Raw genomic sequence first — 11,128 nt, 5'->3', positions numbered from 1 at the left:
CCTGCTTTGTCTTGCTTTATTTTTAGAATTTTCCCAAACTGCCAGACTTTCTGCTGATTTCGCACTTTCATGGGTGCCAAAACTACAATACACGAAGAGAGAAACGAGTACCAAGTACTCTCATAGCAACATGCCGAAACCCGGGATCGAACCAGGGACCTTGAGATCTTCAGTCTAACGCTCTCCCAACTGAGCTATTTTGGCTGCAAGCACAACTTTTTACGATATTCTAAGACCGTCAAATTTGTGGTGTTTTGATCTTTTCCACGGTGAAAACTCCAAACATCGACAAAGGAAAAGAGAAATCAAAATCATATTCAACATAGGTTGCAGAAAACCAAGAATGTGTCTGGGACTGTCATTTTAACACACTTCTCACAGACCTGCTTTTTCTTGCTTTATTTTTAGAATTTTCCCAAACTGCCAGACTTTCTGCTGATTTCGCACTTTCATGGGTGCCAAAACTACAACACACGAAGAGAGAAACGAGTACCAAGTACACTCATAGCAACATGCCGAAACCCGGGATCGAACCAGGGACCTTTAGATCTTCAGTCTAACGCTCTCCCAACTGAGCTATTTCGGCTGCAAGCACAACTTTTTACGATATTCTAAGACCGTTAAATTTGTGGTGCTTTGATCTTTTCCACGGTGAAAACTCCAAACATCGACAAAGGAAAAGAGAAATCAAAATCATATTCAAAATAGGTTGCAGAAAACCAAGAATGTGTCTGGGACTGTCATTTTAACACACTTCTCACGGACCTGCTTTGTCTTGCTTTATTTTTAGAATTTTCCCAAACTGCCAGACTTGCTGCTGATTTCGCACTTTCACGGGAGCCAAAACTACAACAAACGAAGAGAGAAAAGAGAATCAAGTACGCACATAGCAACCTGCCAAAACCCGGGATCGAACCAGGGACCTTTAGATCTTCAGTCTAACGCTCTCCCAACTGAGCTATTTCGGCTGCATATGCAATGTTTTACGATGTTCTAAGACCGTCAAATTTGTGGTGTTTTGATGTTTTCCAGGGAGAAAACTCCAAACATCGACAAAGGAAAAGAGAAATCAAAATCATATTCAACATAGGTTGCAGAAAACCAAGATTGTGTCTGGGACTGTCATTTTAACACACTTCTCACAGACCTGCTTTGTCTTGCTTTATTTTTAGAATTTTCCCAAACTGCCAGACTTTCTGCTGATTTCGCACTTTCATGGGTGCCAAAACTACAACACACGAAGAGAGAAACGAGAACCAAATACGCTCATAGCAACATGCCGAAACCCGGGATCGAACCAGGGACCTTTAGATCTTCAGTCTAACGCTCTCCCAACTGAGCTATTTCGGCTGCAAGCACACCTTTTTACGATATTCTAAGACCGTTAAATTTGTGGTGTTTTGATCTTTTCCACGGTGAAAACTCCAAACATCGACAAAGGAAAAGAGAAATCAAAATCATATTCAAAATAGGTTGCAGAAAACCAAGAATGTGTCTGGGACTGTCATTTTAACACACTTCTCACGGACCTGCTTTGTCTTGCTTTATTTTTAGAATTTTCCCAAACTGCCAGACTTGCTGCTGATTTCGCACTTTCACGGGAGCCAAAACTACAACAAACGAAGAGAGAAAAGAGAATCAAGTACGCACATAGCAACCTGCCAAAACCCGGGATCGAACCAGGGACCTTTAGATCTTCAGTCTAACGCTCTCCCAACTGAGCTATTTCGGCTGCATATGCAATGGTTTACGATATTCTAAGACCGTCAAATTTGTGGTGTTTTGATGTTTTCCAGGGAGAAAACTCCAAACATCGACAAAGGAAAAGAGAAATCAAAATCATATTCAACATAGGTTGCAGAAAACCAAGATTGTGTCTGGGACTGTCATTTTAACACACTTCTCACAGACCTGCTTTGTCTTGCTTTATTTTTAGAATTTTCCCAAACTGCCAGACTTTCTGCTGATTTCGCACTTTCATGGGTGCCAAAACTACAACACACGAAGAGAGAAACGAGTACCAAGTACTCTCATAGCAACATGCCGAAACCCGGGATCGAACCAGGGACCTTTAGATCTTCAGTCTAACGCTCTCCCAACTGAGCTATTTTGGCTGCAAGCACAACTTTTTACGATATTCTAAGACCGTCAAATTTGTGGTGTTTTGATCTTTTCCACGGTGAAAACTCCAAACATCGACAAAGGAAAAGAGAAATCAAAATCATATTCAACATAGGTTGCAGAAAACCAAGAATGTGTCTGGGACTGTCATTTTAACACACTTCTCACAGACCTGCTTTTTCTTGCTTTATTTTTAGAATTTTCCCAAACTGCCAGACTTTCTGCTGATTTCGCACTTTAATGGGTGCCAAAACTACAACACACGAAGAGAGAAACGAGAACCAAATACGCTCATAGCAACATGCCGAAACCCGGGATCGAACCAGGGACCTTTAGATCTTCAGTCTAACGCTCTCCCAACTGAGCTATTTCGGCTGCATATGCAATGATTTACGATATTCTAAGACCGTCAAATTTGTGGTGTTTTGATGTTTTCCAGGGAGAAAACTCCAAACATCGACAAAGGAAAAGAGAAATCAAAATCATATTCAACATAGGTTGCAGAAAACCAAGAATGTGTCTGGGACTGTCATTTTAACACACTTCTCACGGACCTGCTTTGTCTTGCTTTATTTTTAGAATTTTCCCAAACTGCCAGACTTGCTGCTGATTTCGCACTTTCACGGGTGCCAAAACTACAACAAACGAAGAGAGAAAAGAGAATCAAGTACGCACATAGCAACCTGCCAAAACCCGGGATCGAACCAGGGACCTTTAGATCTTCAGTCTAACGCTCTCCCAACTGAGCTATTTCGGCTGCATATGCAATGTTTTACGATATTCTAAGACCGTCAAATTTGTGGTGTTTTGATGTTTTCCAGGGAGAAAACTCCAAACATCGACAAAGGAAAAGAGAAATCAAAATCATATTCAACATAGGTTGCAGAAAACCAAGAATGTGTCTGGGACTGTCATTTTAACACACTTCTCACAGACCTGCTTTTTCTTGCTATATTTTTAGAATTTTCCCAAACTGCCAGACTTTCTGCTGATTTCGCACTTTCATGGGTGCCAAAACTACAACACACGAAGAGAGAAACGAGAACCAAATACACTCATAGCAACATGCCGAAACCCGGGATCGAACCAGGGACCTTTAGATCTTCAGTCTAACGCTCTCCCAACTGAGCTATTTCGGCTGCAAGCGCAACTTTTTACGATATTCTAAGACCGTTAAATTTGTGGTGTTGTGATCTTTTCCACGGTGAAAACTCCAAACATCGACAAAGGAAAAGAGAAATCAAAATCATATTCAAAATAGGTTGCAGAAAACCAAGAATGTGTCTGGGACTGTCATTTTAACACACTTCTCACGGACCTGCTTTGTCTTGCTTTATTTTTAGAATTTTCCCAAACTGCCAGACTTGCTGCTGATTTCGCACTTTCACGGGAGCCAAAACTACAACAAACGAAGAGAGAAAAGAGAATCAAGTACGCACATAGCAACCTGCCAAAACCCGGGATCGAACCAGGGACCTTTAGATCTTCAGTCTAACGCTCTCCCAACTGAGCTATTTCGGCTGCATATGCAATGGTTTACGATATTCTAAGACCGTCAAATTTGTGGTGTTTTGATGTTTTCCAGGGAGAAAACTCCAAACATCGACAAAGGAAAAGAGAAATCAAAATCATATTCAACATAGGTTGCAGAAAACCAAGATTGTGTCTGGGACTGTCATTTTAACACACTTCTCACAGACCTGCTTTGTCTTGCTTTATTTTTAGAATTTTCCCAAACTGCCAGACTTTCTGCTGATTTCGCACTTTCATGGGTGCCAAAACTACAACACACGAAGAGAGAAACGAGTACCAAGTACTCTCATAGCAACATGCCGAAACCCGGGATCGAACCAGGGACCTTTAGATCTTCAGTCTAACGCTCTCCCAACTGAGCTATTTTGGCTGCAAGCACAACTTTTTACGATATTCTAAGACCGTCAAATTTGTGGTGTTTTGATCTTTTCCACGGTGAAAACTCCAAACATCGACAAAGGAAAAGAGAAATCAAAATCATATTCAACATAGGTTGCAGAAAACCAAGAATGTGTCTGGGACTGTCATTTTAACACACTTCTCACAGACCTGCTTTTTCTTGCTTTATTTTTAGAATTTTCCCAAACTGCCAGACTTTCTGCTGATTTCGCACTTTAATGGGTGCCAAAACTACAACACACGAAGAGAGAAACGAGAACCAAATACGCTCATAGCAACATGCCGAAACCCGGGATCGAACCAGGGACCTTTAGATCTTCAGTCTAACGCTCTCCCAACTGAGCTATTTCGGCTGCATATGCAATGATTTACGATATTCTAAGACCGTCAAATTTGTGGTGTTTTGATGTTTTCCAGGGAGAAAACTCCAAACATCGACAAAGGAAAAGAGAAATCAAAATCATATTCAACATAGGTTGCAGAAAACCAAGAATGTGTCTGGGACTGTCATTTTAACACACTTCTCACGGACCTGCTTTGTCTTGCTTTATTTTTAGAATTTTCCCAAACTGCCAGACTTGCTGCTGATTTCGCACTTTCACGGGTGCCAAAACTACAACAAACGAAGAGAGAAAAGAGAATCAAGTACGCACATAGCAACCTGCCAAAACCCGGGATCGAACCAGGGACCTTTAGATCTTCAGTCTAACGCTCTCCCAACTGAGCTATTTCGGCTGCATATGCAATGTTTTACGATATTCTAAGACCGTCAAATTTGTGGTGTTTTGATGTTTTCCAGGGAGAAAACTCCAAACATCGACAAAGGAAAAGAGAAATCAAAATCATATTCAACATAGGTTGCAGAAAACCAAGAATGTGTCTGGGACTGTCATTTTAACACACTTCTCACAGACCTGCTTTTTCTTGCTATATTTTTAGAATTTTCCCAAACTGCCAGACTTTCTGCTGATTTCGCACTTTCATGGGTGCCAAAACTACAACACACGAAGAGAGAAACGAGAACCAAATACACTCATAGCAACATGCCGAAACCCGGGATCGAACCAGGGACCTTTAGATCTTCAGTCTAACGCTCTCCCAACTGAGCTATTTCGGCTGCAAGCGCAACTTTTTACGATATTCTAAGACCGTTAAATTTGTGGTGTTTTGATCTTTTCCACGGTGAAAACTCCAAACATCGACAAAGGAAAAGAGAAATCAAAATCATATTCAAAATAGGTTGCAGAAAACCAAGAATGTGTCTGGGACTGTCATTTTAACACACTTCTCACGGACCTGCTTTGTCTTGCTTTATTTTTAGAATTTTCCCAAACTGCCAGACTTGCTGCTGATTTCGCACTTTCACGGGTGCCAAAACTACAACAAACGAAGAGAGAAAAGAGAATCAAGTACGCACATAGCAACCTGCCAAAACCCGGGATCGAACCAGGGACCTTTAGATCTTCAGTCTAACGCTCTCCCAACTGAGCTATTTCGGCTGCATATGCAATGTTTTACGATGTTCTAAGACCGTCAAATTTGTGGTGTTTTGATGTTTTCCAGGGAGAAAACTCCAAACATCGACAAAGGAAAAGAGAAATCAAAATCATATTCAACATAGGTTGCAGAAAACCAAGATTGTGTCTGGGACTGTCATTTTAACACACTTCTCACAGACCTGCTTTGTCTTGCTTTATTTTTAGAATTTTCCCAAACTGCCAGACTTTCTGCTGATTTCGCACTTTCATGGGTGCCAAAACTACAACACACGAAGAGAGAAACGAGAACCAAATACGCTCATAGCAACATGCCGAAACCCGGGATCGAACCAGGGACCTTTAGATCTTCAGTCTAACGCTCTCCCAACTGAGCTATTTTGGCTGCAAGCACAACTTTTTACGATATTCTAAGACCGTCAAATTTGTGGTGTTTTGATCTTTTCCACGGTGAAAACTCCAAACATCGACAAAGGAAAAGAGAAATCAAAATCATATTCAACATAGGTTGCAGAAAACCAAGAATGTGTCTGGGACTGTCATTTTAACACACTTCTCACAGACCTGCTTTTTCTTGCTTTATTTTTAGAATTTTCCCAAACTGCCAGACTTTCTGCTGATTTCGCACTTTAATGGGTGCCAAAACTACAACACACGAAGAGAGAAACGAGAACCAAATACGCTCATAGCAACATGCCGAAACCCGGGATCGAACCAGGGACCTTTAGATCTTCAGTCTAACGCTCTCCCAACTGAGCTATTTCGGCTGCATATGCAATGATTTACGATATTCTAAGACCGTCAAATTTGTGGTGTTTTGATGTTTTCCAGGGAGAAAACTCCAAACATCGACAAAGGAAAAGAGAAATCAAAATCATATTCAACATAGGTTGCAGAAAACCAAGAATGTGTCTGGGACTGTCATTTTAACACACTTCTCACGGACCTGCTTTGTCTTGCTTTATTTTTAGAATTTTCCCAAACTGCCAGACTTGCTGCTGATTTCGCACTTTCACGGGTGCCAAAACTACAACAAACGAAGAGAGAAAAGAGAATCAAGTACGCACATAGCAACCTGCCAAAACCCGGGATCGAACCAGGGACCTTTAGATCTTCAGTCTAACGCTCTCCCAACTGAGCTATTTCGGCTGCATATGCAATGTTTTACGATATTCTAAGACCGTCAAATTTGTGGTGTTTTGATGTTTTCCAGGGAGAAAACTCCAAACATCGACAAAGGAAAAGAGAAATCAAAATCATATTCAACATAGGTTGCAGAAAACCAAGAATGTGTCTGGGACTGTCATTTTAACACACTTCTCACAGACCTGCTTTTTCTTGCTATATTTTTAGAATTTTCCCAAACTGCCAGACTTTCTGCTGATTTCGCACTTTCATGGGTGCCAAAACTACAACACACGAAGAGAGAAACGAGAACCAAATACACTCATAGCAACATGCCGAAACCCGGGATCGAACCAGGGACCTTTAGATCTTCAGTCTAACGCTCTCCCAACTGAGCTATTTCGGCTGCAAGCGCAACTTTTTACGATATTCTAAGACCGTTAAATTTGTGGTGTTTTGATCTTTTCCACGGTGAAAACTCCAAACATCGACAAAGGAAAAGAGAAATCAAAATCATATTCAAAATAGGTTGCAGAAAACCAAGAATGTGTCTGGGACTGTCATTTTAACACACTTCTCACGGACCTGCTTTGTCTTGCTTTATTTTTAGAATTTTCCCAAACTGCCAGACTTGCTGCTGATTTCGCACTTTCACGGGTGCCAAAACTACAACAAACGAAGAGAGAAAAGAGAATCAAGTACGCACATAGCAACATGCCAAAACCCGGGATCGAACCAGGGACCTTTAGATCTTCAGTCTAACGCTCTCCCAACTGAGCTATTTCGGCTGCATATGCAATGTTTTACGATGTTCTAAGACCGTCAAATTTGTGGTGTTTTGATGTTTTCCAGGGAGAAAACTCCAAACATCGACAAAGGAAAAGAGAAATCAAAATCATATTCAACATAGGTTGCAGAAAACCAAGATTGTGTCTGGGACTGTCATTTTAACACACTTCTCACAGACCTGCTTTGTCTTGCTTTATTTTTAGAATTTTCCCAAACTGCCAGACTTTCTGCTGATTTCGCACTTTCATGGGTGCCAAAACTACAACACACGAAGAGAGAAACGAGAACCAAATACGCTCATAGCAACATGCCGAAACCCGGGATCGAACCAGGGACCTTTAGATCTTCAGTCTAACGCTCTCCCAACTGAGCTATTTCGGCTGCAAGCACAACTTTTTACGATATTCTAAGACCGTTAAATTTGTGGTGCTTTGATCTTTTCCACGGTGAAAACTCCAAACATCGACAAAGGAAAAGAGAAATCAAAATCATATTCAAAATAGGTTGCAGAAAACCAAGAATGTGTCTGGGACTGTCATTTTAACACACTTCTCACGGACCTGCTTTGTCTTGCTTTATTTTTAGAATTTTCCCAAACTGCCAGACTTGCTGCTGATTTCGCACTTTCACGGGAGCCAAAACTACAACAAACGAAGAGAGAAAAGAGAATCAAGTACGCACATAGCAACCTGCCAAAACCCGGGATCGAACCAGGGACCTTTAGATCTTCAGTCTAACGCTCTCCCAACTGAGCTATTTCGGCTGCATATGCAATGTTTTACGATGTTCTAAGACCGTCAAATTTGTGGTGTTTTGATGTTTTCCAGGGAGAAAACTCCAAACATCGACAAAGGAAAAGAGAAATCAAAATCATATTCAACATAGGTTGCAGAAAACCAAGATTGTGTCTGGGACTGTCATTTTAACACACTTCTCACAGACCTGCTTTGTCTTGCTTTATTTTTAGAATTTTCCCAAACTGCCAGACTTTCTGCTGATTTCGCACTTTCATGGGTGCCAAAACTACAACACACGAAGAGAGAAACGAGAACCAAATACGCTCATAGCAACATGCAGAAACCCGGGATCGAACCAGGGACCTTTAGATCTTCAGTCTAACGCTCTCCCAACTGAGCTATTTTGGCTGCAAGCACACCTTTTTACGATATTCTAAGACCGTTAAATTTGTGGTGTTTTGATCTTTTCCACGGTGAAAACTCCAAACATCGACAAAGGAAAAGAGAAATCAAAATCATATTCAAAATAGGTTGCAGAAAACCAAGAATGTGTCTGGGACTGTCATTTTAACACACTTCTCACGGACCTGCTTTGTCTTGCTTTATTTTTAGAATTTTCCCAAACTGCCAGACTTGCTGCTGATTTCGCACTTTCACGGGAGCCAAAACTACAACAAACGAAGAGAGAAAAGAGAATCAAGTACGCACATAGCAACCTGCCAAAACCCGGGATCGAACCAGGGACCTTTAGATCTTCAGTCTAACGCTCTCCCAACTGAGCTATTTCGACTGCATATGCAATGGTTTACGATATTCTAAGACCGTCAAATTTGTGGTGTTTTGATGTTTTCCAGGGAGAAAACTCCAAACATCGACAAAGGAAAAGAGAAATCAAAATCATATTCAACATAGGTTGCAGAAAACCAAGATTGTGTCTGGGACTGTCATTTTAACACACTTCTCACAGACCTGCTTTGTCTTGCTTTATTTTTAGAATTTTCCCAAACTGCCAGACTTTCTGCTGATTTCGCACTTTCATGGGTGCCAAAACTACAACACACGAAGAGAGAAACGAGTACCAAGTACTCTCATAGCAACATGCCGAAACCCGGGATCGAACCAGGGACCTTTAGATCTTCAGTCTAACGCTCTCCCAACTGAGCTATTTTGGCTGCAAGCACAACTTTTTACGATATTCTAAGACCGTCAAATTTGTGGTGTTTTGATCTTTTCCACGGTGAAAACTCCAAACATCGACAAAGGAAAAGAGAAATCAAAATCATATTCAACATAGGTTGCAGAAAACCAAGAATGTGTCTGGGACTGTCATTTTAACACACTTCTCACAGACCTGCTTTTTCTTGCTTTATTTTTAGAATTTTCCCAAACTGCCAGACTTTCTGCTGATTTCGCACTTTAATGGGTGCCAAAACTACAACACACGAAGAGAGAAACGAGAACCAAATACGCTCATAGCAACATGCCGAAACCCGGGATCGAACCAGGGACCTTTAGATCTTCAGTCTAACGCTCTCCCAACTGAGCTATTTCGGCTGCATATGCAATGATTTACGATATTCTAAGACCGTCAAATTTGTGGTGTTTTGATGTTTTCCAGGGAGAAAACTCCAAACATCGACAAAGGAAAAGAGAAATCAAAATCATATTCAACATAGGTTGCAGAAAACCAAGAATGTGTCTGGGACTGTCATTTTAACACACTTCTCACGGACCTGCTTTGTCTTGCTTTATTTTTAGAATTTTCCCAAACTGCCAGACTTGCTGCTGATTTCGCACTTTCACGGGTGCCAAAACTACAACAAACGAAGAGAGAAAAGAGAATCAAGTACGCACATAGCAACCTGCCAAAACCCGGGATCGAACCAGGGACCTTTAGATCTTCAGTCTAACGCTCTCCCAACTGAGCTATTTCGGCTGCATATGCAATGTTTTACGATATTCTAAGACCGTCAAATTTGTGGTGTTTTGATGTTTTCCAGGGAGAAAACTCCAAACATCGACAAAGGAAAAGAGAAATCAAAATCATATTCAACATAGGTTGCAGAAAACCAAGAATGTGTCTGGGACTGTCATTTTAACACACTTCTCACAGACCTGCTTTTTCTTGCTATATTTTTAGAATTTTCCCAAACTGCCAGACTTTCTGCTGATTTCGCACTTTCATGGGTGCCAAAACTACAACACACGAAGAGAGAAACGAGAACCAAATACACTCATAGCAACATGCCGAAACCCGGGATCGAACCAGGGACCTTTAGATCTTCAGTCTAACGCTCTCCCAACTGAGCTATTTCGGCTGCAAGCGCAACTTTTTACGATATTCTAAGACCGTTAAATTTGTGGTGTTTTGATCTTTTCCACGGTGAAAACTCCAAACATCGACAAAGGAAAAGAGAAATCAAAATCATATTCAAAATAGGTTGCAGAAAACCAAGAATGTGTCTGGGACTGTCATTTTAACACACTTCTCACGGACCTGCTTTGTCTTGCTTTATTTTTAGAATTTTCCCAAACTGCCAGACTTGCTGCTGATTTCGCACTTTCACGGGTGCCAAAACTACGACAAACGAAGAGAGAAAAGAGAATCAAGTACGCACATAGCAACATGCCAAAACCCGGGATCGAACCAGGGACCTTTAGATCTTCAGTCTAACGCTCTCCCAACTGAGCTATTTCGGCTGCATATGCAATGTTTTACGATGTTCTAAGACCGTCAAATTTGTGGTGTTTTGATGTTTTCCAGGGAGAAAACTCCAAACATCGACAAAGGAAAAGAGAAATCAAAATCATATTCAACATAGGTTGCAGAAAACCAAGATTGTGTCTGGGACTGTCATTTTAACACACTTCTCACAGACCTGCTTTGTCTTGCTTTATTTTTAGAATTTTCCCAAACTGCCAGACTTT

At 41.1% G+C, this 11,128-nt stretch overlaps 11 non-coding genes across 11 annotated transcripts; all 11 read right to left on the bottom strand.

The window, feature by feature from the left end:
* Positions 1 to 513: 513 nt before the first annotated feature.
* On the bottom strand, positions 514 to 586 carry TRNAF-GAA (transfer RNA phenylalanine (anticodon GAA)). The gene has a single exon. It is a non-coding gene; the product is annotated as a tRNA-Phe (tRNA).
* Positions 587 to 1,277: 691 nt separating this feature from the next.
* TRNAF-GAA (transfer RNA phenylalanine (anticodon GAA)) lies at positions 1,278 to 1,350 on the bottom strand. Its single transcript has one exon. It is a non-coding gene; the product is annotated as a tRNA-Phe (tRNA).
* Positions 1,351 to 2,423: 1,073 nt separating this feature from the next.
* On the bottom strand, positions 2,424 to 2,496 carry TRNAF-GAA (transfer RNA phenylalanine (anticodon GAA)). Its single transcript has one exon. It is a non-coding gene; the product is annotated as a tRNA-Phe (tRNA).
* Positions 2,497 to 3,187: 691 nt separating this feature from the next.
* Positions 3,188 to 3,260, bottom strand: TRNAF-GAA (transfer RNA phenylalanine (anticodon GAA)). The gene has a single exon. It is a non-coding gene; the product is annotated as a tRNA-Phe (tRNA).
* Positions 3,261 to 4,333: 1,073 nt separating this feature from the next.
* TRNAF-GAA (transfer RNA phenylalanine (anticodon GAA)) lies at positions 4,334 to 4,406 on the bottom strand. Its single transcript has one exon. It is a non-coding gene; the product is annotated as a tRNA-Phe (tRNA).
* Positions 4,407 to 5,097: 691 nt separating this feature from the next.
* Positions 5,098 to 5,170, bottom strand: TRNAF-GAA (transfer RNA phenylalanine (anticodon GAA)). The gene has a single exon. It is a non-coding gene; the product is annotated as a tRNA-Phe (tRNA).
* A 1,073-nt stretch (positions 5,171 to 6,243) lies between these two features.
* Positions 6,244 to 6,316, bottom strand: TRNAF-GAA (transfer RNA phenylalanine (anticodon GAA)). Its single transcript has one exon. It is a non-coding gene; the product is annotated as a tRNA-Phe (tRNA).
* Positions 6,317 to 7,007: 691 nt separating this feature from the next.
* TRNAF-GAA (transfer RNA phenylalanine (anticodon GAA)) lies at positions 7,008 to 7,080 on the bottom strand. The gene has a single exon. It is a non-coding gene; the product is annotated as a tRNA-Phe (tRNA).
* A 691-nt stretch (positions 7,081 to 7,771) lies between these two features.
* Positions 7,772 to 7,844, bottom strand: TRNAF-GAA (transfer RNA phenylalanine (anticodon GAA)). Its single transcript has one exon. It is a non-coding gene; the product is annotated as a tRNA-Phe (tRNA).
* Positions 7,845 to 9,681: 1,837 nt separating this feature from the next.
* On the bottom strand, positions 9,682 to 9,754 carry TRNAF-GAA (transfer RNA phenylalanine (anticodon GAA)). Its single transcript has one exon. It is a non-coding gene; the product is annotated as a tRNA-Phe (tRNA).
* Positions 9,755 to 10,445: 691 nt separating this feature from the next.
* TRNAF-GAA (transfer RNA phenylalanine (anticodon GAA)) lies at positions 10,446 to 10,518 on the bottom strand. The gene has a single exon. It is a non-coding gene; the product is annotated as a tRNA-Phe (tRNA).
* Between the last annotated feature and the right edge of the window lie 610 nt (positions 10,519 to 11,128).

The sequence above is a fragment of the Eleutherodactylus coqui genome, chromosome 3, assembly GCF_035609145.1.
Source record: "Eleutherodactylus coqui strain aEleCoq1 chromosome 3, aEleCoq1.hap1, whole genome shotgun sequence".
In the NCBI taxonomy this organism is placed as follows: domain Eukaryota; kingdom Metazoa; phylum Chordata; class Amphibia; order Anura; family Eleutherodactylidae; genus Eleutherodactylus; species Eleutherodactylus coqui.
Note: the sequence above shows the minus strand (reverse complement) of the source record. Positions and strands in the feature narration are given on the sequence as shown.